Source organism: Pleurodeles waltl, chromosome 5 (genome assembly GCF_031143425.1).
Source record: "Pleurodeles waltl isolate 20211129_DDA chromosome 5, aPleWal1.hap1.20221129, whole genome shotgun sequence".
Classification (NCBI taxonomy): Eukaryota; Metazoa; Chordata; class Amphibia; order Caudata; family Salamandridae; genus Pleurodeles; species Pleurodeles waltl.
This window is the reverse complement of record NC_090444.1, coordinates 1,260,563,497-1,260,589,229: the sequence shown is the minus strand read 5'-3', so window position 1 is coordinate 1,260,589,229 and position 25,733 is coordinate 1,260,563,497.

Below are 25,733 nucleotides of genomic sequence, written 5' to 3'. Positions count from 1 at the left end.
AGTACCTAGGGCTATGGTACAGTTCGGCCACTGGAGGACGCAGTGCCACCAAACTTGACACACTTGTGGTATTTGTCCTCATGGTCGATGGGTTGAGTTTGGATCAGCTGCAGTGTCTGGTTCCTTTGACAGTAGGGGATTTAGGCCTAGATCTGAATGTTTGGGGTGAATGTTTGACATTGTTCAGCACTCGGTCCATCACTTGTTCTTTTTTTGCATTTGTTGCCCTAAGTGCGCCAGGTATGCCCAGACGTAGGTCCCAGACTCACTATGCCACTAGATTCAAGCTTGCCTTGCTGATGAAGGGTGATACCCTGAAACTGGTCGCAGGATGCTTGTTTCCGGTCCAGGGAGGACCTAGCCTGGCAGTTCGGGTAGGACTGTTCCAATGGGGAACAGGGTCAAGACTGATTTGCATATGGCTAGGTCCAAACTAGGGTGACATGGTGAGCAAAAGAATTGATGGATTAAGCCCAGATCTATGACTGTGGGTGAATGATTGATTGGTTCCGCATTCCATCCATCATTTGTGTTTGTTTTCTTTTGTCACCCTAAGTGCACCAGGTATGACCAGACATGGGTCCCGGGCTCACTAAGAAGGCATAATTACCCATTACTGTCTGAGAAGGGAGTCCATATAACAGCTGCTATATCTGATTGCACCAAAACTCCAGGCTACAGTGGGCAGGATTACCAACATCCCTCCACACACAAAACTCCTGGCTGTACTCCACATGCAGGCCTCGGGGTCCTTCTAGACAACAGCAGCCCGAGTGGCTGGAATCTCTCAAACATCATTATCCTTGTCCCTACCCTCTGCCCTGGATGCCATCATCCATCTCACACCCCACTACATCCTCTTCCCCAACACCCTGAAACGGCAAACAAGGATTTTGTGCCATTGCTGGGTTCCCACATGTTCTGAGTGCCATAGACTGCACACATGTGCAATTGGTTCCTCCTGCTGCAACTGACCATCTTTACTGCAAAAGGAAACATACACACTCCATCAATGTCCAGGCCATTGGTGGGCTATTCACAAATGTGCTAGCAAAATTCCCCGGCAGTGTGCATGATGCATATATATTCCGGCACTCAGTCATGAACCAGTGATTACAGAATGGACAATATGGAAATGGCTTACTTGTAGGTAAGCAAAACTCAAGTACTAAACGGACCTACTAACTATTTGAAATGGGAGATACCATACACATCTCAGGATCTGCCAACACAGATAGGGACTTCAGTACAAGGGCTGTACCACAAACATGCACCATGCATCATGTTACATATATAATGCAAATCCCTCAGCCATACATGGAAATAGATCTAAAGCCAGTTTTGCAGATATTGCATGTTGGAAAGGCACAGAGCAATGCATGACAGTCGGGAATTATGGCTACTATCACTGTGTGCAAGGGAGGTATTCCATGTCCATTGTGGGGTGTCCCCATGTGACTCCTACAGTCTATCGGGAATGTCATGGCTCACACACCAGGAACATTTTGACATATGTGCATACATGGTAGGAAAGAGAGAATGACCAACATCATATTGCAAACATATTTTCCATGTACAAAAAAAAAAACATCATGGTAATTGTAGTCATTTCCATTTGACATTGCCAACACTTTGTGTGGGAAAACAGGGCTGATTGCAGAGGCCCCCTGACTTTTTGCCCCCATTTTTCACTTTTTGCTGGTGTTTTCCTGACTCTGATGGTGCCCTAGGTACTGCTAACCAGTCCCAGGGCCTGTGCTCTGAATCAAATGAATATGCAACTTAGGCTAATTATAATTGGCTACGTCAACCTACCTATAAGTCCCTAGTATATGGTAGGGCATGTAGGTTTGGGGACCCTAGCATAAGTAGTGCACCCATAGGGGCACTCTCGAGGTGCCCAGTATCATTTTAAAGGCAGGCCTGCCTTGCTGACTGTTTTCAAATTAAAGTTACATGCAAATTCGACTTTGTAATTAAAAGAAGTTCCAAAATCTTAAACTACCTATCCCTAAGGTGTGCCCTATGTGCCCTTATGGCTGGGTGCCATGTAACTATGAGCAGGGACCTTATAAAATAGTTGTATAAGCCCTGGTGAGGTAAAACAGCCATATTCAGTTTGCCCTCATTGTAGTGAATGGCCTCCATAGGCTAGAATGAGGAGACTTTATTTTAATTCTAAAAGTCCCCTTAAGTAAAAGATACCTCAAGTTTGGTATAAAACTAATTGTTATAATAAACCCCACAACTTCCAGTTGTCGGATTTAATATAACTTGTTCAGTTAAAGAGTTTTAAACTTTACCTGAAAAGTTTCCAACTTCAGCCTTTGCTCTGATTGGCCAGTCTCTGGCAGCCTGGCCAGGCTGCTTGATGAGGTTTGATGTGGCCTGGCTCAACATAAAGAGATGTGACTGGGGGAAGAGATCTTCCCGAAGCAGATGGGGAAGGAGGAAGGGGGAGGGCTGCCAAACCGGTCTGAAAGGTAGGGAAGGACATTTGAAGCAACCCAGCACCTCCCTCACATCCTGCAAACTCAGACACTTGGGTGCCCCCTTGATTAGATTAGAAGAGGGCAGGAGAGGGGTGTATTTAAGAGTTTTAGCAACACCAGTGGGCGGGCTCAGCCAGATGTGACCTCCAAAACTCACTTTCAGCCATGATGGATTTATGAGGAATGTTGCTCCCTGGGATTGATTTTTGCCACACTTCCCAAGAAGTGGCCATCACAGGGGGAAGGACCCTGCACCTGATTGGACAACCAGGACCCCCCTGCTTTTCACCCAGGAACAAGGGTAAAACCGGCAGACCTGCACCCACACCTCAGATCCCTACCAGATTCCAACAAGGAAGAACTATAGCGGAAGAAGGACTGACCGGCTGGACCCCTGACCTGTACGAGGTCACTGCACTCTGGAGGACAGCACCAGCTGCACAATTGGGCTTCACCACAAGAAGGACTTTGCCTGGCTTCAACTGGTTCAAGGAGGTACTCCCTGTTTGCTACAGGTGATAACATGCTAACCAGAGTCCCCTGCACTAAGCCCTGAAGACACTGACTAGTTGACCACTGCGCAGTGGCCAAAAAGGAGTTTACACCAGGTGCATTCTGGGAATTGTAGTCCGCATCCTCAAGGAGCATCTCAGAACTTCTGGAACCTTGGGGTGAGCTGTGGACCTCAAAAGAACCTTCAAGAAACATCTGGAAGAAGATCCAGAAGTTTGGAGAACTTTTGGAAAAAAGCTCTAAAAAGGGACTGACTTGCCACAGCAACTCTAGCTGGCTTGCCTCAACTGCAACCAGCCCTGACTTGCAGATTCGTCTCGGTGAAGAAAACCTGTGAAAAAGTGACTACGTCTGAACGTAGGAAGTTGACCGGGACCTCCCAGGCAGTGTATCTGAAGAGGGCTCCAGGGACGTCGAACCAAGGTTCAGGTTTGCCTCCGTTGAAGGATTTTTATCTTGAAAAACTGACTAAGACCAAAGGTAAAAATCTCAATCGAGGGCTACCGTGACGGGTACCCGAAGAAGAGTTCCAGGAGGGTGGATTGGACTGGAGACTTGGTTCCGCTGAAGAAAATCTCTAGAAAACGACTAAGCCAAAGGTAAACTTTTGACCAAGGCCTCCCGTGAGCTGTAGCCAAGCAGGGCTCCATCGCGGTCGGTCTCAAACTTTGACCTTTGCCCCGGTCTTGGTGCGACCAGATGACCAGATTGGCACTATTCATTTCTAAGCGGTTCTAATGATTTTGGTGTCATTTTAAAATATAAAATATAATCTATTTTTTTTTTATTGTGTTGGATTTTTATTGTGTTTTGTGTTTTACTTATTTACTGTGTTGTGATTTTTAAATGCTTTACACATATGTCTCCTAAGTTAAGACTTGTCGCTTGTTCCAACATTTTAGTTCCCAGTGGTGGGATCCACGACTTGGGTTTAAATCACATTTTTAAGTGAAATACGTTAAAACTTCTCTAAATTGACCTAGAGCAAAAGTATTTTTGATTTTTGAAATTTGGACAATCTTTTTCAATTACTTCATTTTTGATTTTTCTAAATTGTCTTATCAATTAGTGCCAAGGTTTTTTTAAGTGACACAAAACTTAAGGGAGACCATGGAGCTTGATCTGGCTAGCCTACCCACACTTACTGCAGCTGAGCTTAGGGTGTTGTATAGAAAGAGGGGATTACCTGCTAGTAACCACCTTAGGAAGGCTGTGATGGTCAAGTCACTTGAATCCTTGGTAGTGCAGAAAGAGACAGTGGAAGCTTCGGAGGTAGGAAGGGGGAGGGAAGATGTCCTCTCCAAACTCCAGGAGGAGGAGGATGATTGCCTCACTGTGATCTCATCAGCTAGAGCCCCATCCAGAGCTAGTGTGAGGGGAGGGTCTGTGGCGTCAGACCAAGAAGAAGCAGAACTGGGCCTCAGGGAAAGGGAACTTGAGGCCCAGGAAGCCCTCATAGCTTTGGAGGCAGAGAAGTTGGCCTTAGAGAAGAACAAGTGGGCAAGAATTGTACTGTACAGAGAGATGGTGGCAGCAACAGAGAAGATGAGGTGTCCATGGGTGGCAGGTTTTGTCCAAGACTACCCATGGGGGTGGTTCCTGCTTATGAAGAGGGGGATGAAATAGATAAGTGGTTGGAGGCCTTTGAGAGGGCACTCCAAATGATAAGGGTTAGGCCTCAATACTGGGGTTCACTTCTATGGGAGTTGGTCCCCAACTCAGGGAGGGATAGGCTTCTAACCTTAAATGGGGAGGAGGCAGATTCGTACCCAAAATGAAAAGGTGCTAAACCCAGAAGTTTGGTCTGGCTCCTAGAGCAGTACAGGATGAAGTTCAGGGACACCCAAAAGGTCCATATCCAGTCTTGGATTGACTTTGTAGACACCTCACTTAAGACCCTAGAGGGCTGGATTAATGGTAACAAAGTAAACACTTATATGGGGTTATACAATTTTATCATGAAAGAGCACATCTTGACCAATTGTGTGCAAGAAAGGTTACGCCAGTATCTAGTGGACTCTAAGCTGACCAATCCCAGAGAGCTGGCGGAGGCAGCTGATGAGTGGTTAAGAACCAGGTTGGTTGTCAAGTCCCAGGGGGGAGACTCCAAGAAGGGAGGGTCAGGTTCCCAAAAGCCTAAGAAGGAAGGTGGTAAGCCCACCACAGACACTCCCTCCCCCAGAACCCTAAGAAGGAGGGGAGTAAATCCCACTCCCACTCTGACTAGCAGAGGCAGGGAGACCCAGGGTTGAAAAAGCTCTTGGACAGTAAGGCTTGCTTTGACTGTAACCAGACAGGGGATGCAGCCTGTCCAAGAAGTTTGTTAGCACTGGGCTGTCCAGTGGAGCCATAGAGGAGGACTCCTCAGATGATAAGGTCCTCATAGGTTTTCATCTTGAAAAAACAACTAAGGCCCATATTTATACTTTTTGCTGCAAACCTGCACTAGCGCAGGTTTGCGTCAAAAAGTATAGCGCCGGCTACCGCCATTCCTACGCGCCAGCTGGGCGCCTTATTTAAGGAATGTCAGAAGCCGGCGCAGCGGCCTGGTTAGCGTAAAAATAAATGCCGCTAACCGGGCAGCAGAGGCATAGGAAAGAATGGGGGTTGTGCGCCAAAGAATGGAGAAAGTCAGATTAGAGTCAAAAATATGACTCTAACCTGACTTGCGCCATTTTTTTGGCGCACAAGCCCCTGAACATGACTCCTGTCTTAGCAAAGACAGGAGTTATGCCCACCTGCCCAATGGCAATGCCCAGGGGACTTATGTCCCCTGAGCATGTCCATTGGACACAGTGGCATGTAGAGGGGCCCAAGTTAGCCACCCCATGCCACTTTAAAACATTTAAAAAATACTTCCCTCCACTTACCTCTACTTGCTGTCGCTGGGTCCCTCCATCGTTGAGTGTCCTCCAGGGGTGGGCGAGGGTGGCAGGGGGTGTGCTTGGGGGCAGGGGAGGGCACCTGTGGCCTGCTTCCATGGTCTTTGACCATGGAAGTGAACCCAGAGGTCCCTCAACGCCTGCCGTGACCCAGGCATTAAAAAATGACTGTAAACGGGTTACACACATCTCCACCCCAACACCATACACACAACCAGATGCAGTAACATTCACCCTATACCCCTCAGGAATAATGCAAGGACAAAATAATTTGAAAAAAGTGAGTGTAATACGACAAAATACTATGAATAAGTGCATCAAAATCCAAACGCATATACATATTTACAAATGTTGGGACACTGCCCAGTCCTAAATGTCCGTGGGCCACAGGGCCACAACACATAGGCCAAGGCTCCACCTCACTACTGCAACAACACGAAAAGAACACTGCAGGGGCATCAGGTCGAAAATAGACAGGCACCTCAGGGGAACAGGGAATGGGAGGACCTCAGCCAGAAGATGGTACAACACCACAGGTCCTGGAGGGGACAACATGCCCTATGCACTGTCCTGGGGAGTGCAAGGCCACAGTCTCTCTAGTGGGTGGTTTGCCCACTGACTTGTCCTGGGGAGTGCAAGGCCACAGTCTCTCAAGTGGGTGGTTTGCCCACTGCTTGGTCCTGGGGAGCGCAAGGCCACAGTCTGTCAAGTGGGTGGTAAGCCCACTGCTTGGTCCTTGGGAGTGCAAGGCCACAGTCTCTCTAGTAGATGGCTTCTTCCACTGGTTGTGGAGAGGGCATAGTGCCCAGTGTGCTTCATCCTGGGAATTATGTGGTGAGTGGATGGCTTCTTCCACTGGCTCTGGAGGGGGCATTGTAATCAGTGTGCTTCATCCTGGGAAGGGTGGGGTGGGTGGATGACTTCTCCACTGGTTCTGGAGGGGGCATTGTGCCCAGTGCGCTTCATCCTGGGAAGGATGGGGTGAGTGGATGGCTTCTCTACTGGTTCTGGAGGGGGCATTGTGCCCAGTGAGCTTCATCCTGGGATGGATGGGGTGAGTGGACGGCTTCTTCTACTGGCTCTGGAGGGGGCATTGTGCCCAGTGTGCTTCATCTTGGGAAGGATGGGGTGAGTGGATGGCTTCTCCACTGGTTTTGGAGGGGGCATTGTGCCCTGTGATGCAGATGTTGGGGAGTGCAAGGTCACAATCTCGCACCGGTGTGTCAGACCCACAGGATTTGAAGGCACCAGGCCGCACAACAGCCCATGGAAGTGAGCCCAGAGGTCCCTCAACGCCTGCCCTGACCAGGCGTTAAAACAGCCTATGGATGAATGACTACACTCTGCCCGCCGGTGGTAATGGTTGCTCAGTGGTGGCAGTGGCAGTGCTGGTGGCGGTGCTGGTAGTGGTGGTGGGAGGCTCCAGCCCTTCCCCTGAAGCCTCGGATGGCTGCTCACTTGGGCTGCTGCTGCTGACAGTGGTGGCAGTGCTGGCAGTGGTGGGGGAGGCTCCAGCCCTTCTACTGCAGCCTCGGACGGCTGCCCACTGGGGCTACTGCTGCTGGCAGTGGTGCTGGTGGCGGTGCTGGCAGTGGTGGTGGGATGCTCCAGCCCATCCCCTGCAGTCTTGGACGGCTGTACCCCCATGGTTGGTGGTGGGGGCTCCGAATGAATTCCAGCACCAGGCCTCCTGTCCTTCCTGCCTGGTTCAGGCCCCTTGCCCTTCCTGTCAGCAGCCGGGGATTGCTCCTTGCCCTTCCCTATAGCAGCTGGGGGTGTCTCCTTGCCATTCCCTGATGCAGCTGGGGGTACCTCCTTGCCCTTCCTTGACGCAGCTGGTGGTGTCTTCTTGCCCTTCCTTGACGCAGCTGGTGGGGCCTCCTTGCCCTTCCTTGACGCAGCTGGTGATGCCTCCTTGGCCTTCCTTGCAGCACCTGGTGCACGCACCCTTTCAGTGTGGCTGCCTGGTGCCCGGGATCCTCTCCCACCTGGAGTAGCTTTCAACACTACTGTGGAAGTGGACTGGGTGGCTGAGGTGCTCTCCTGGGTTCTGACCACCCTGGCCTGACGTGAAGGGTGGGGAGGGTGGTAGGGAACAGGTCAGCAGTGGAGAAGAAAACCTTCTTAGGGACATTGGGGCAGGAAGAGGGTGAAGGTTTGGGAGTGGAGGAAGAGGAAGTGGTTGTAGGAGGTGTCTGTCTGCTGATTTTGGGTGCAGGTGCATGGGCTGGATGCTGTTGTGAGGTGAATGGCTGTTGGGTGTCTGAATTCTTGCGTTTGTGTACTTTGAAAGGAAGTGGCACAGACACAGTGAGAGAGGACACAGGGGATGTGTGCATGGACGTGGGGGTAGTGACTGCCAGTGAGGGGCGTGTAGTGATAGGCGTGATGGTGATTTTGGTAGTGGATGAGGATGTAGTGCATGCAGGTATGAGTGTAGACGCTACTGGGAGGGAGGTGGACGATGACAAGGAGGGGGCTACACTGGAGGCAGTGGATGTTGGTATGTCTGTATCTGGATGGTGTTTGTGTGAGTGCTTGTGGGATGATGTGCGGTGCTTGTGTTTGCCTGAACCACCCCTGTGTGTTGTCTTATGTGCATGCTGGTCTGCCTGTGTGCTTGGGATAGGTTGGGGTTGAGGGGAATGGGACTGGATAGAGGAAGTTGGAGGGGGAGGCTAGAAAAAGGGACAATGGCTGCCATCAGCGAGGAGGCCAGAGCCTGGATTGATCTCTGTTGGGCCTACATGCCAGAGTGAATGCCCTCCAGGAATGCATTTGTCTGTTGCAAATGTGCTGCCAGCCCCTGGAAGGCATTCACAATGGCTTACTGCCCAACAGAGATGGATTGCAGGAGGTCAATAGCCAACTCACTCAGGGCAGCAGGGCTAACTGGGGCAGGGACTGAGGTGCCTGGGGCGAAGCAGATGCCCACCCTCCTGGGTGACCGGGAATGGGAAACATGCTGAGGGGCTGCTGGGAGGGCAGTGCTGGTATTGGGGTGGCAGCTGTACCCATAGTTGGGGTGGGCACAGAGGTGTCCGCCACCACCAGGAAGCTTCCATCGGAGGAGGTAACACTGTCCGAACTGTCCCCTCCATAGTTGGATTCAGCCTCCTGGGCCCTGTGGAATGTAGTTCTCTCCGTCACCGGTGCCTCTGCTCCTCCTCCAGATGATAATAATGCACATAAGGACATAGTGACAAAACAGAAAGGGGAGGAGAGAAAGGATACACTTGGTCAGTGGTGGCAACAACACCACCGTTGGCATACACGACACACACACACACAGGGAACAGCCCTACGCACTAAGCAATGCACTAACAGTCACAATGCTAGTCACCAGCCCATGGACAGGGACACCTAACACCAATTGCAGCATACCTGAGACCCACAGACCCCTTCCCCGTAGTAGATGCCCACTAGCTTGGTTGGAGGAAGTTTACATCAGACCCTGCCCAACATGGGACCTACACTGCAATGTCCGGCCTGGCCTAGGGGCACCCACAGGCCCACATCCACCACCCGGATGCCAACCCACCACGCGCAAGTAGTATATTGGGGCACTATACTCACCCCATTGTGACTGCTGTGATGCCCTCAAGCGCCCATCCAGCTCTGGATAGGCCACCGCCATTAAGCAGGCCATCAAGGGGGTTAAGGTTCGATGGGCACCACTTCCTTGTTGGGAGGCCATCCCCAGATGGGCATCCGCAGTCTTCCGTGCCCAGCGTCTGAGGTCCTCCCACTGTTTCTGACAGTGGGTGCTCCACCTGCCGTAGACCCCCAGGGTCCGCACGTCCTTGGCGATGGCACGCCATATACCCTTTTTCTGATGGGTGCTGACCTGCAGAGAAATACACATAGGAAAAGGTATCAGTCAGACCGTCCTGCCTGTTACACTCATGGACCACCATAGCCCTTCCCATCCCCTTACGCACAGATATGGTTTACTATACATGCAGCACGCTGGCAAGGGCCCTTCCCCAACCCCTCCGTACACAAGGCCTTCACACACACCACTCCATGCGTTCATGCCCCATGCATTGTCCTCACAGTGTACTCACCTGTTGGTCTGGAGGCCCATTCAGCATTCGGAACTGGGGTAGGGCCCCATCCACTAGTCTCTCCAGCTCTGCCGCGGTGAAGGCAGGGGCCCTTTCCCCAGAGACATGAGCCATGGTCGGTTCCAGGCACAGGTCACAGCAGCACATGCAGTGTAGGTCCTCTCCTGTTGAAGATCAGGTAGCAAGTGAGTCAACAGATAGAAAAAAGCGTCACATCCGCGGCGGTGCGTACCATCACCGCCGGCGTACATCACCATTGGCCACTGTATCCCATAGGGACCAATGGTAACCAATGAGGAGTTGCACTGTGGTACTTGACCACCTCACGCAACAGCGCACAACGTCAGCGGAATTACCTCATTTACACATGTCCCTCCTAACAGGACAGATGGACGCCATTTCAGGGGGGGACAGGCCATGGCACCTAACTGCGTCACAGTACACATAAGCAACATTTGGACCTATCCACATTATAATGTTACAATCACAACATGCAATGAAATGTAGTTTTGGGAAATATGGGATACTGACCAGCTGCTCACATTTTTTCCCCATAGATTGCAACCGCTGCAGATGAATAGGAGATGGAGACATCCCCCCATGTACAGACCCCTGGTGGACCTGGCAACAATGGAGGACAGGCACATTATCCTCATCTATAGACTGGACAGGTCCACAATCACAGAGCTGTGTGCCCAATTGGAGCCTGACCTGATATCTGCTATCCCTCACCCCACTGGGATCCCCCCTCTTGTGCAAGTCCTATCCTGGCAACTGGCTTCTTGCAAGTGACAGTGGGCTTGGCAGCAGGAATGTCACAGCCAATGTTCTCAAGTGCTGAGCAGAATGTTGTCTTCCCTGATTAAACACATGTGCAGCTACATCGTTTTCCCCCAGGTGGAGGATTTGGCCACAGTGAAAGCTGATTTCTATGGAATAGGACATATCCCCAACATTATTGGGGCAATTGATGGTACACATATTGCACTTGTCCCCCCCCAGGAGAAATTAACAAGTGTTCAGAAATCGAAAGAGCTTTCACTCAATGAATGTGCAGATAGTATGCCTGGCAGAGCAGTACATCTCCCATGTCAATGCAATGTATCCTGGGTCTGTGCATGATGCCTTTATCCTTAGGAATAGCAGCATCCCATATGTGATGGCTCCAATCCAGAGGCACTGGGTGTGGCTAATAGGTGAGCCCTGGTTCCCACCCAGTGGATGTTGGTGTATGGGAATAGTGTGGGCCCTAAGGGTTAGTGTGTGTCTAATAGGTGCCCCTCGATATTTGCAGGTGACTCTGGTTACCCCAACCTCTCAGGGATACTGACCCATGTGAGGAATCCCAGGACAAGGGCAGACAAGCGTTACAATGAGGCACATGGGGGATCAAGAAGAATTATAGAGAGGACCTTTGGCATCCTGGAGGCCCGGTTTCTTTGCCTCCATCTAACAGGTGGATCCCTGTACTACTCACCCAAGAAGGTCTGCCAGATCATCGTGGCATGCTGTATGTTGCTGTCAACACCAGAGCAGTACGCGCTCTATTGGCGACAAAAATGCAAAAACCCAGCACTCTCAAAACAAAGTAATTTATGCATTGGTCTGATATGTTGTGGTTTAACCTTTTGCATTGCAGAGTTCAATCCTGAAAACTTTTTTTTAACATGCTTACAAATACTGTTCCTTTGCAATGTATTGCTGCAGGTTTTCAGAGTGTGTTAGGGTGTGGCCCCTTTCCAGGGCCTTCCAGAGACTTTCCCTGCAACATGCCTGGGCGTGGTTCTGGGCTGGGCCAAGACTCTATAAAAGAGAGCCAGCCCAACTCCCAGTGCTCACTATTCAGAGGTCCCGGTGCAGAGCAGCAGCTTCTTCTTGAGCTCCTGTCCCGGCGGCCTATTTGGATCTTCCAGTCTTCTGCAGTTGGACTGTCCCGACACCGTTATTTAGAATTTTCATATTCTTGGTTTAAATTCTTAAATGAGTAACAGATTACTTGCGTGCTACCATTTCTTGACATTTATATGGTAGTTTACAAATAGGCAAGACGCGCGATTTATTTCATAAAGGTTTGACTTTGTTATTCATTGCGCGCTACCATTTCTTGACATTTACATGGTGGCTTAAGAATCGGCAAGACGCGCAATTCGTTTTATGGTGTTTAAACATTGTTGTCCATTGCACGCTATTATTTCTTGACATTTACATGATGTTTTATGAATTGGCAAGACGCACAACTCGTTTCATGAGCATTTAACTTTGTTGTTCATTGCGCGCTACCATTTCTTGACATTTTACATGGTGGCTTAAGAATCGGCAAAAGAAGCTCGATTAGTTTCATTGTACTTTGATCTTGTTATTTATTCTGAGCTGTTATTCCTTGACATTTACATTGTGTTTTACGAATCGGCAAGACGCTCGATTCGATTAATGATGATTTGACTTTGATATTCATTGCGTGCTACCATTTCTTGGTATTTTACATGGTAACATTCGAATTGGCAAGACGCACGATTCTCTCCTCGAGTTTAATTCATGTTGTTTATTGTATGCTACTATTCTAAGATATTTATTATGTAATATTCGAGTTGACAAGTTATGTGATTTGTTTCCTGAATCCATATTGTGTTATTCATGGTGCACAATCCTTTTATGGTGTTTACTATATATATATATAGATATATATATATATCTGCAATATGCGCAATTTGTGTTGAAACATTTTAAGAGTACACAGAAGGCCAGAGTTTCTAGATGCAATGTTGTAAGGACCTAGTATACATTCTCAAAACAGGATTTATATGACTGGTTTAAAATTTAGTCAGAATGTTTTTTCTGATTCTCATGTAAAGAAAAGTACTTGAATAAGAAAGTTTTCATTTAATTCATCTTGTTTCCCCTACAGGTATCCGGCCATCTTGAAACTTAGTCATTTTAAACTTAACTCTTAGATTGTTCATGTTTTCAGAGTGACTAGGCTTAGAATCATAGTCTAGTATTGATTTCAGGAGATGTAATTTTCATATTGTGTGTTCTAACATTTTTCTTACTACAGGTCTTCTTCCCAGCTGTTCCCTTCCTAATCCCCTCTTCCCCTCTTGAACTCTCTCAGTCTCTGTGATTTATCTATCAGAGTCTTGGAGCTGTTCAGTGGTGGACATGTTGGGAACGTGCACAGACCCCGAGGATCTGGTGACTCTGACAGTTGCACAATCTTGCCTTACGTCGCCAGGTGCCTTTTCTGCAGGAGGATGAGGCTGGAGATGGGCGTGTGGCAGCAGTGGATCCTGTGCACAGTGAAGATGAGGAAGCAGAGGATGAGAATAACAGAAGTGCAATAATCCGTCAATACTTCCAATGACACGCAGGTAAGACAGTGTAACTTCACATTTAATTGACAGTTTTGTGTTTGACATTGTCACTGGCAGGCTGATTTTACCACTTCTATGGCCACTCACTGTACTCTTTGGCATCTCTATTTGCAGATATTTGTACCCTACGATCGCTCCTGGTGTGTTGACTGCAGCCAACTACAGGTCATTCATATGTATTCATTACTGTACAGTTGTATTGCAGTGTTTAACGCTTGTTAAACAAATACATAGTTCAATCATTTGACAGACTAAATACTTGTATTTTTTTCAAATTGTGATTATTTAAGTGCTAATAGGTAGAGGGGGATGTGCAATGGGCTGGGGCATTGATGGAGGAAAGTCCAGGATAGAGTCCAGTCTATGTGGATCACAGGTGCATTATCCAAGGGGGTATAGGAAGGGGAGCAATGGCAGTTCAAGGTGGACAGGGTGACAGGGTGGGACACAAGGGTGACAATCAGGAGAGTCTTATTTCCTGGCGGGGGTCTTGGCAATAGTCTCTGGCTTATGCCTGGATCGCAGGGAATGTTTACGAGGTGGTTTTCCTTCTGCAGGGGGAGGGGTGCTGGTGGCCTGTTGGTCCTGTGGTGGGGCCTCCTGTCCACTAGCGGCAGCGGAGGTGGAGGGCTGTTTATCGGTTTGGCTAGGGATAGGGGCCTGGTGGTATGCCACTGCCTCCCTCATAGTGTTGGCCTAGTCTGCCAGCACCCCTGCAATGGTGACCAGGGTGGTGTTGATGTCCTTCAAGTTCTCCCTGATCCCCAGGTACTGTCCCACCTGCAGCCGCTGGTTCTGCTGCATCTTGTCCAGTATCTGGCCCATCGTCTACTGGGAATGGTTATATGCTCCCACAATCTTGGTGAGTGCCTCCCAGGGAGTCGATTCCCTGGGCCTGTCCTCCCCTGTCTCACAGCACTCCTCCCAGCTTCCCTGTTGTCCTGTGCCTCTGTCCCCTGAACCGTGTGCCCACTGCCACTGACCCCAGGTCCCTGATCGTCCTGTGTTTGTGGGGTGGCCTGGGGTCCCTCTAGTGGTTGACACACTGCTGATTGACGTGTCCTGGGGACAGAGGTATGTGCCTGCTGGGTGGGTACTGTGCTGGTGTTTCCTGAGGGGGGAGGATCTGTGGTGGTATGGGGCTGTGCCTGGGTAATCGACTGTCTGAAGATCCCTGATGGGCCAGGTTGGTCATCCAGATCCAGGCATCCAGAGCTGCTGTCATCACTGTGGGCCTCTTCTGGAGGGGACTGGATGTTGCTGGCACCTCCTCTCTGGTGTCTTTGGCTGAGGGACCTGTGTGGATGTAAATGCAGTGTTATTGTTTCTACGTGTGACATCTTGTGCATGGGTGTATTGCCCTCTATGGTTGTTATTGCCCTGGCAGCTTTGCCTTGTGTGAGTAGTTATTTGGTGGGCTAGCTGTTTCCCTCTAGGGTGCATACTTTAGTGATAGGTGTTGTTAGAAATGGGGTCTTTGGTTGACAGTCAGGATACCCCCTGTTCAAGCAAGGAGCCTCACTCTAGCCAGGGTAAAAGAGAATCACCCTCAGCTAACCCCTGATTACCTCCTTGGTAGCTTGGCAGAGCAGTAGGCTTACCTTCAGAGTGCTAGGTGTAAAGTATTTGTACCAACACACACAGTAACTTAATGAAAACACTACAAAATGACACAACACCCGTTTAGAAAAATAGGAAATATTTATCTAAACAAAACAAGACCAAAACGACACAAATTCAACATACACAAGTCAAGTTATGAATTTTTAAAGATTAAACTCAAAAATAGCGCTTAGAAACACAAAATGCTTCGATGAGGTGTTAACACGGCATCATGAAGGAGTCTTTCCAAACAAGTCGACACCAGTGGCGCCAGAGACGGAGTCGCATAGACCCCCAAGTACAGTACCTTTGGTGAAGAGTGAAAACAAGTTGATGCGCGAAGTCGGGGATCGCGGCGTCAGTGCGAAACGTTGAATCCGCGCACTTCGAGCAGCGTCGGTCACGACGTGGTGCGGCGACTTCAACGGAGTTGCGGACTTCAGCGGGGCTGCAGCGGCGTCGGGGCTGCAGCGGCGTCGGGCCTGCAAAGATCGTCCTGTTACAGCGAAGGTCACGGCGTCGGGTGCAGGCGGCGTCATCGCATTCAGCAACGGCGTCGGTCCGAAGTCGTCCGAAGTTGATTTCCTTGGATTTCCACCAGCTTTCCTTTCAAGGGCCCAGGGACTGGATAGGGCACCACTTGTCAAAGCAGGAACCTCTCAAGAGACTCCAGGTGCTGGCAGAGACAAGTCTTTGCTGTCCCTGAAACTTCAAACAACAGGAGGCAAGCTCTAAATCAAGCCCTTGGAGATTTCTTCACAAGATGGAAGGCACACAAAGTCCAGTCTTTGCCCTCTTACTCTAGCAGATGCAGCAACTGCAGGATAGCTCCACAAAGCACAGTCACAGGCAGGGCAGCACGTCTCCTCAGCTCTTCAGCTCTTCTCCTGGCAGAGGTTCCTCTTGTTTCCCAAAGTGTTCTAAAGTCTGTGGTTTTGGGTGCCCTTCTTATACCCAGTTTCTCCTTTGAAGTAGGCCTACTTCCAAGTAAAGTCTCTTTGGAATGTGAAATCCTGCCTTGCCAGGCCCCAGATATTCACCAGGGGGTTGGAGACTGCATTGTGTGAGGGCAGGCACAGCCCTTTCAGGTGCGAGTGACCACTCCTCCCCTCCCTCCTAGCACAGATGGCTCATCAGGATATGCAGGCTACACCCCAGCTCCCTTTGTGTCACTGTCTAGTGTGAGGTGCAACCAGCCCATCTGTCAAACTGACCCAGACAGGGAATCCACAAACAGACAGAGTCACAGAAATGGTATAAGCAAGAAAATGCTCACTTTCTAAAAGTGGCAGTTTCAAACGCACAATCTTAAAATCAACTTTACTAAAAGATGAATTTTTAAATTGTGAGCTCAGAGACCCCAAACTCTACATGTCCATCCGCTCCCCAAGGAAATCTACACTTTAATCAGATTTAAACGTAGCTCCCATGTTAACCTATGAGAGGGACAGGCCTTGCAACAGTGAAAAAACTAATTTAGCAATATTTCACTGTCAGGACATATAAAACACATTACTATGGTGGTCATTTTGACCCTGGCGGTCTTTGACCGCCAGGGCCAAAACGACGGGAGCACCGCCAACAGGCTGGCAGTGCGTCCCAGTGTATTTGGACCGCGGCGGTAGCGCCGCGGTCGCACCGCCGGGGCCGGCGGTATACCGCCATTTCAGCCCCCGCGGTGATAATCCGCCAGGGCAGTGCTGCAAGCAGCGCTGCCCTGGGGATTATGACTCCCCTACCGCCAGCCTGTTTCTGGCGGTTTGCACCGCCAGGAAGAGGCTGGCAGTAAGGGGACTCAGGGGCCCCTGTGGGCCCCTGCACTGCCCATGCACTTGGCATGGGCAGTGCAGGGGCCCCCAGGCAGAGCCACGTCGCGCATTTCACTGCCCGAATTTCAGGCAGTGAAATGGGCGACGGGTGCCACTGCACCCGCTGCACATCAGCATTGCCGCAGGCTCAATTACGAGCCAGCGGCAATGTTGATGTGACTCAAAATAGGGAGCCAGCCATACCGCCAGCAATGGCGGTATTCTGGCCCCCGCAACCTCGGCGGACTGCCATGCAGACCGCCGAGGTTGTAATGACCCCCTATATGTCCTACCTTAACCATACACTGCACCCTGCCCTTGGGGCTACCTAGGGCCTATCTTAGGGATTTCTGACATGTAAGAAAAGGGAAGGTTTAGGCCTGGCAAGTGGGTACATTTGCCAAGTCGAATTTACAGGTAAAACTGCACACACAGACACTGCAATGGCAGGTCTGAGTCATGATTACAGAGCTACTCATGTGCTGCATGCCCACTAGTAGCATTCGATTTACAGGCCCTGGCACCTCTAATGCACTTTACTAGGGACTTACTAGTAAATCAAGTATGCCAATCATGGATAAACCAATCACATGCACATTTTGTAAAGGAGCACTTACACTTTAGCACTGGTTAGCAGTGGTAAAGTGCCCAGAGTAACAAAAACAGCAAAATCAGATTCCAGCACACATCAACAACCTGGGGAACAGAGGCAAAAAGTTAAGGGAGACCACGCCAAGGATGAAAAGTCTAACAGGTGTCCATGCAGGTATGTGATGAGGGTCCATGCATTGGTGTTGCATGCAGGGCTTGGTATTGGGAGGGGTAGGTTGTGATGGTGGGGTGTGTGGGAGGTGGTGGAGTGATGGGAGTGAGGGTAAGGGTGGGGGTATGTTATGGCATGCAGGTAGGGGGGGTGAAAGTAGTAAAGAGTTGACTTACCAGAGTCCAGTCCTCCTCCTACTCCTGCCAGGCCCTCAGGATGCATGATTGCCAAGACTTAGGGGGTCATTCTGACCGCCAGGGCCAACGACCGCGGAAGCACCGCCAACAGGCTGGCGGTGCTTCCTGGACCATTCTGACCGCGGCGGTAAAGCCACGGTCAGAAAAGGGGAACCAGCGGTTTTCCGCCGGTTTACCCCTGGCCCAGGGAATCCTCCATGGCGGCGCTGCTTGCAGCGCCGCCATGGGGATTCCGACCCCCTTCCCGCCATCCCGTTCATGGTGGTTTTTACCGCCAGGAACAGGATGGCGGGAACAGGTGTCGTGGGGCCCCCTAACAGGGCCCCATAATGATTTTCAGTGTCTGCAAAGCAGACACTGAAAATCGCGACGGGTGCCACTGCACCCGCCGCACGCCAGCAACTCCGCCGGCTCCATTCGGAGCCGGCTTCATCGTTGCTGGGTCTTTCCCGCCGGGGTCGGAATGACCCCCTTAATCCTCCCATGTTGTTAGTTGTGGGGGAGGAGATGGGGGTCCACTGCTAGTTCTCTGTACAGCTATTTGGTGTCTTGCTGCCGTGGAACGCACCTTCCCCGTAGGTAGTTCCACCTCTTCCTGATATCATCCCTTGTTCTTGGGTGCTGTCCCACGACATTGACCCTGTCCACGATTCTCTGCCATAGTTCCATCATCCTAGCACTGGATGTCTGCTGCACCTGTGATCCAAATAGCTGTGACTCTACCCGGATGACCCTTTGCTCCTCTTCAGAGAACCTGGGGTGTCGTTGTGGTGCCATGGGTGTAGTGTGAGTTGTGTGAGTGGTGTAGGTGAGGGTGTGTAGGGTGATGTGTTTAGCTGTGTGATGTAAGGTGCGTGGATGGTGTATAGGTGATGGTGGTGTGTGGCTTTGGTCTTGTCTGTGGTCTTGTTATCTCTCTTGTGGCACTTGTTTGTAGTGGTAAAGGGTTGTGGGTAATGTGCATGTGTGTTTTATAGTGGTGTGGGTATGTGGGTGTGGTGTGTATGTGTGTCAGGTGTGTGTTATTTGAATTGTCCAATGTAGTGTTGTTTTGTATGTGTGTATGTATTTTGAGCGCAGCGGTATGTGGCAAAATGGTTTACCACCATTGAATGTCCGTTGCGGTGATTCGTGTTTCATAATGTTGTGGGCGTAGTTCTGTTTGCGTAATGGTGTGGGTTTGGATACTGCCAATTTATCACCGACCTTTGGGCTGGCGGATTTGTGTGTGTGGACGTATAGTGACGGAATGCTATGTGTGTGTCATAATATGGGTAGCGGTAATCCGCTGCGGTGGCGGTATGTTGGCGGCAGTCAGCATGGCAGTAAGCAGTACTTACCTCCAATATCCTAATTCGGGCCATTATGTGCAGCTTACTTAAGAGCAATTACTATATTTATGATTAGTGAGACATACATAGGTATAACTTACCAGTCTCCTCTCCACCAGGGACTCCTGTCAAGCCTTCAGGATGTAGGCTCTGCAAGACCTTCTGCCAGGAAAAAAAGTTGTAAGTGGATGCTGGGAGAACCACCACCAGTCCTCTGGGCCTCCATGTGACGCTTAGACACCATTGAATGCACTCTTCCCACCAGGTCATTCACCTCTTCCTAGTTTCCTCCTGTGTGCGCAGGTTGTTTGCTACAGCATTCACTCTGTCAACTATTGTGGCCCACATTTGCCTTTTCTGAGATATCATTTTAGTTTGTACTTGTGCTCCAAATAATTGTAGCTCTACTCAAATGATTTCATCCACCATGACTGACAATTCTCCCTCTGTAAAACATGGATTTCTCTGCACTGCCATTATGAGTAACTAAAAATAAATGAAAGAGTGACCCAGAAGTAAATGAAGAAATGACAAATGAACAGAGGGAGTAAAAAAAAAAAGAAAAACTGAATTCTGAGTGGCAAATTCAGCAGCAAAATTGTGTTCTGCAGTGGAATGGCAAAATGGAGTATGTATTATAGTGTGCTATGCAAGTGTTCATGGTTGGCCATTGGACATCAGGCGTGTGCTTCTGGCATCCATCCAATAGCCACAGCCATAGTACAATGTTGAGTTGGTCCTGCAATGGACTCCCGCAGTACGGAATCCACCATCAGAACAACACCAGAATGACTGTGAAATCGAAATATGCTTGGCTCAACCACCCTACCCTGACCGCAACAGAGTACTGTTAGCCAGCTTGGAGTCTGCTATGTCAGCAGCAGTAGACTTCTTACCCAGTGGACTCTACTGTGTTTACACAGATGGAGGTTTAGCCGCCATACATCTAAATATGATGGTCGAAACCCTTTCAGTTTGAAGGAGAACGGCAGGATGACAGAACTTCTGACAAGACCTAATTCAGGGCCTGTCTTTAGACAAAGTCCTGAAGTGTGTGAAGTATTGCAGTGATGAACAAGAGCTGAAACAGAGGAAAAGTTCATGCTAGCTCAAACAAAGGTTACATAGGGAGGTTTTCATAATCAGTCATTTGCAGGAAATGGTCGTACATTGCATGATCTTGGTGTTTAAGGTGGTATGCTAGAAATTAGATTTGAAGCTGGAATGCAGGGTGTTCAAGGAAGTATGGTTGTCGCACAGGGTAGAGATCAAGGAGTTCTGATTGATCTAAATACCGGTTTTAACGTTGTTACAATAAAGAAAATGACTCATTGTCATCTTTGTAATAGGGTGGGCCATTGGGAGCGCAAGTGTAGGCTCAATCCAGACAGAATAAACAATAATCAGACCAGGGAGGAAATCAAATGCATATGCTAAATGTGCCTGCACAACAGTCACTGGTGCCAGTACAAAATCAAGTCCAAATGATTCCAGTCCCACAAACTCCTATGATTAAACAGAATGTGGGTAATCCCAAATGAAACTAGAATCAGATGCCCAGACTGAATAAAAATACAAGTTCAAAATCAAAAAGCAATTCAACAGTTTCCTATGTTTTAAACAATAGCTTCCACTCAGACTCATCACAATGATAATACCTGCGAGGAGAGGCAAATTGTGTGCTTAATGCAGACTTATAGGTAGACCAGAGTGGACCATTTGTACAAGGTGAAGTACATGGCCACCAAGTGTAATTCCTGATTGTCACTGGACGTACCTGTTCCACTGTTACGAGGGAAGTCCCAGACCTACACCTCTCAGGAAAGAAGATCCAAAGTGTAGGTGTTACACATAAGCAAATTATAAATCCAATCTCAATAGAAGTTCATGTAAAAATAGGCTAATTTGAAGAAAATCATCAGTTTGTTGTTTGTAAACCAAGTCCTGTAAATTTATTGGCAAGGGACTAGTTGTGTAAACTCAATTGTATAATTGTATGTACTCCCAGTGGCGTTAAATTTCAGACACATGATGAAGATGTTGACTTTAAATTGGCTCAACTAGATACAGTAGGGCTTTATCCAATGATGACAGCAAAAGATTTACCCATATATTTTAAAAAAGGCAGAAAACATATCAGACTAATCAAGGTTGTAGAACTACAGTAGTCTAAATTACAGTAAAGCCAAATGCCATTTTTCTGAAGACACAACCTTACCAAATGACTCCAGAAATAGTAGCAGACGTAACCCCAACAAGTCAGGACATGATATAGAGAGGCAGCCTAAAATAAATATTTGGGCTTTCATTCAATTGACCAATTATGGGATTACAAAAGCCCAATGGCAAGTTTAACATAGTGCAAAGCATGAGAAAGGATAACAGCATTTTAATACCATGTTGTCCTTTGGTACCAAATCAAGCCACCATACTTTTTCAGATTCCATGTACAGAAGATTAGTTCACTATAAAGATCTTTGTCAAGGTTTCTTCTCAATTCCATTATACGAGGATAGCCAGTATCTATTCTCCCTTTCATTTTTTGAAAGAAAGTATTAGCATGATGTCTAGTCCAACAAAGGTATAAAGGGAGTCCTTCAATCTTTAATCAAATTCTAAAGAGATATTTGGAGACAATGATCATCAACTGTAATTAATCTCTCCTTCAGTACATTGATGACCTATTAGTGGCATTAGAAATGAGAGGGTCTTGTAAATAAGACACCATTGCTCTTTTCAACCGCTTGGCTGAGAATGGGAACAAGTTAACCCTAAACAAACTGAATTACATTTAAAAAGAGGTTCAATATTTGGAACATATGATTGAGAAAGGAACAAGAAATGGGTCATGGGAAAGTATAGAAGCTATTTTATGAATAGGTGTCCGAAGACGCAAAGAGAAGCCAGAATGTTTTTTGGAATGGTTGGATACTGTATACTGTGGATACCTAACTATGCCTTGGTGGTGAAGCCTTCACTAAGGTTAACACACAGAGATGTGCCTTATCTGATTTCATGGGACAACAAACGCATGTCTGCTTTCCTAGAGCTGAGAGAAAGTCTCTGTTGTGCCCCAGCACTGACAATACCTGGTTATTGAAAGAGTTTTACTTTATTTTTGCAGTGCAATGGAGGGTGTGCTCTCTCAGTGCTTACACAGTTGCATGGTGACACCAGATGGCCCGTGGTCTACTTCTAAATTACACTTGATCCTGTGGCTGCTGTATTGCTGGGTTGTCTTAAAGCAGTGGATGAAGTCAGTCCTAGTCTCAAGAGATGTGAAAGCATAGTGCTATGTGTCTTTTAACAGTTAAGGTCCCTCATTCTGTCGAGGTTTTGCTTACCAGAACAAAAACATAGTATATGACTAGCGCAAGATTTACTAAGTATGAGGAAAAGATTGTCACTGCTAGACTCTAACTCTAAGGCCCTGTCAGATTTTAAATCAAAATACCGTCATACCTCTGCCTCAAAATGGGGCATAAGATAAATTTGAGTATGAGCATCAAGCATCTTGATGCCAGACACTTATGCACCAAGCCAAGACCTGATATAAAGGATGAGCCGTTAATAAGTTCTGATTTTGTCCTTTTTGTGGATGGCTCATGTTTAAAGACAAATTAAAGGTTCCTAAGAGTAGTTTACACTGTTATTACCATTGAGGAAATAGTAGAAGCTTCAAGGTGTTTCCTCGGCACAAGTTTCAGAATGACTTCCTCTTACTAGAGCTCTGCAGCCTGACAGCTTAATTAAGAGTCAGTATATTTACAGATAGTCTGTAGAGCTTTAGTGTGGTCCACGATTTTGGACAGTTATGGTCACAGAGAGGTTTCATGACATCTTCAGGTTCACTGATTAGAAACGGTGAGCATGTGAGAAGACAGCTGGAAGCCTTGCAGCTTCAATTTGAAATTGCCATTGTAAAATGTGCAGCTCACAGGAGCAACAGTGGTTATGCCACAGTCGGCAACAGATATGCAGACAAAGTGGCATACTATTGTGCTATTGTGGCTTGTTCATGTAATGGAACATTCACAGATGAATCTCAAGAGGGCACTGTCTTTTCCATGCTGATGACAGTAGCTGACACCATGGAGGAATTAAAAGACATGCAGAAAAATGTATGTGAAACAGAAAAACAGAGATGGATTAGAGCAGGATGTACAAAGCATGAAAATGACATTTGGATTTCAGTAGCTGGAAGACTACTGTTATCATATAGTCTATTATGTCCTTTTACACAACATTTCCATGGACCTATAACCTTAGGCAGGGATGCTATTGGCAGGTCACTCAGACAGAACTGTTTTTATCCCATATTAAGAGCCCATGCAGAAGACTTGCATCACTGATATGAAACATTTCAACAGATGAATGTAGGGAAATAACCACCAGTCACAATGAGTCATGTAGGGAGAGCAGGTGGTCCCTCTGCCCTGGATATAGTGTGCATTTTCTGTAGGTAGGTGAAAGCCTATCCACCTAAGAGGAATGACAGCTTTACTGTAACCAATTGCTGTTGAGGGAGTTTGTCCCTATGTATGGCATATTGGTTTCTCTGGAGTCAGATCAATGAACTCACTTCAACGTGAGATCATTAAAATGTTGTGTGCAGCACAACAAGTTGAACAAAAGTTACACTGTAGTTATCGGCCTGAAGCTTCTGCAATTGTTGAGTAGATCAACAGAACCATTAAATCCTGATTTGCAAAAGTCTGCACTACTACTTCATTAAAATGACCTGATGCTTTACCTTTGGTATTAATGAGTCTGTGAAGTACATCTGACAGAAAGTCTGTTTTATTCCCACAAGGGCTACATATGGGAAGAGCAATGAGATTGCCTGCTGTACTTGCGGATGCACTTGTTTGAACATAACAGATGACATGGTACTCGATTATTGCAAAGGAATAGCTGATGTGGTACATTTTGTCTCTCGACAGGTTGAAGCTGTCAGTGTAAATCCACATCAAGAGCAGTGCAATGACCTCAGTCCTGGAGACTAGGTGCTCATCAAGAAGCATGTGTGAAAGTCTTTCCTGGAACAAAGGTGGAAAGGCCTCTACCAGGTAACCCTGATAATGAACATAGCTGTCAAGTGTGCTAGAGTACCAAACTGGGTGTATGCTTCACATGCCCAGAGAACAAGAGATTCTTATGAAGAAATAGTGACTATGTGCCACAACCAAGAACACTGGTGCATGTTCCACTCCAAGCTGTACAATCCACTTGAGCTCATGATCAAAGCCATCAAGAAGAAAGGGGTGAAGATCTGCAGTCCGGTGAAGAAATCCAGTTTTCGGATACCTCACAGAGTGGCTGTGGAACTTTTGCCATAGAAAGTGGAGAAGCTAAAACTCAAGCTGAAGTGACAGTTGAAATGACCACAGAACAACAAGAAGATCCAAGAGAGAGAAAAAGTTCTGAATCAAGAACAAAAAGAGACACCCACAATGCTAAATGGCCAAAGACTTGCAATCAAATATAGTTTAAATAAAATGTCTCAGTTGGAGCCATACCACTGACAATTGATGAAGTAACAGAATGAAGTGGTATAAGTGACACAGGAGAAAACCAACAAATACTCAGAAGATCTAAAAGATCTACAATACCTTGTCAAAGATATTCAGCACCTGAATGGATGTATACCATGAGTCAAGTTCTAAACATTCCAATTTCAGATCTGCCTGACTGGAATACAAAATTGCTTGATGCTCCTTGAAATTGCTCAAAGCAGATATTAAGTTGTGATCAAATTAATAAATGAACTATTTGAAATAAAATCTTGATAAATGTTAGACCTGGCACCTCTTGGCGTGGTTTACCTGTACTTTGTGCTTCTGACCTCCTGTTTTTGGACCCTGTACTGTCACTCGTTTTGGCTGGTTTTGATACTCTGGGCACTTTGCCACTGCTAACCAGTGCTAAAGTGCAAGTGCTCTGTCTAAATTGTATTGGTGATTGGTTATCCATGATTGGCTTATTTGATTTACTAGTACGTCCCCAGTAAAGTGCACTAGAGGTGCCCAGGGCCTGTAAATCAAATGCTACTTGTAAGTCTGCAGCACTGATTGTGCCACCCACATGAGCAGTCCTGTAAACATGTCTCAGACTAGCCACTGCAGTGTCCATGTGTGCAGTCTTGCACTGCCAATTCGACCTGTATACCCACTTACCAGACCTACATTTTCCGTTTTACTACATGTAAGTCACCTCTAATGTAGGCCCTAGGTAGCCCCAAGGGCAGGGTGCAGGGTATGTAAATCGTGGGACATGTACTGATGTGTTTTACATGTCCTGATAGTGAAATACTGCCAAATTTAGTTTTCACTATTGCAAGGCATATCCCTCTCATAGGTTAACATGAGGAATGACTTTAAATATCTTTTAAGTGCAGTTTCCTATGGGGAGCAGATAGAGATAGAGAGTTTGGGGTCTCTGAACTCGCAATTTGAAAATACTTTAGAAAGGGGGTATTTTCTTGTTTAACCATTCTGTGCCTCTGCCTGCTTGTGTGCTCCACGTCTGGGTCAGACTGACAGTTGGGCTGTTGTAAATTCCCTCTAGACAGTGACACAAAGGGAGCTGGGGTGTAACCTACATATTGTGAAGAATCTCCTGGGCTAGAGTGGGGAGGGAGGAGATAACACTTACACTTGAAAGGGCTGTGCCTGTCCTCACAGAATGTAGTCTCCAACCGCCTGGTG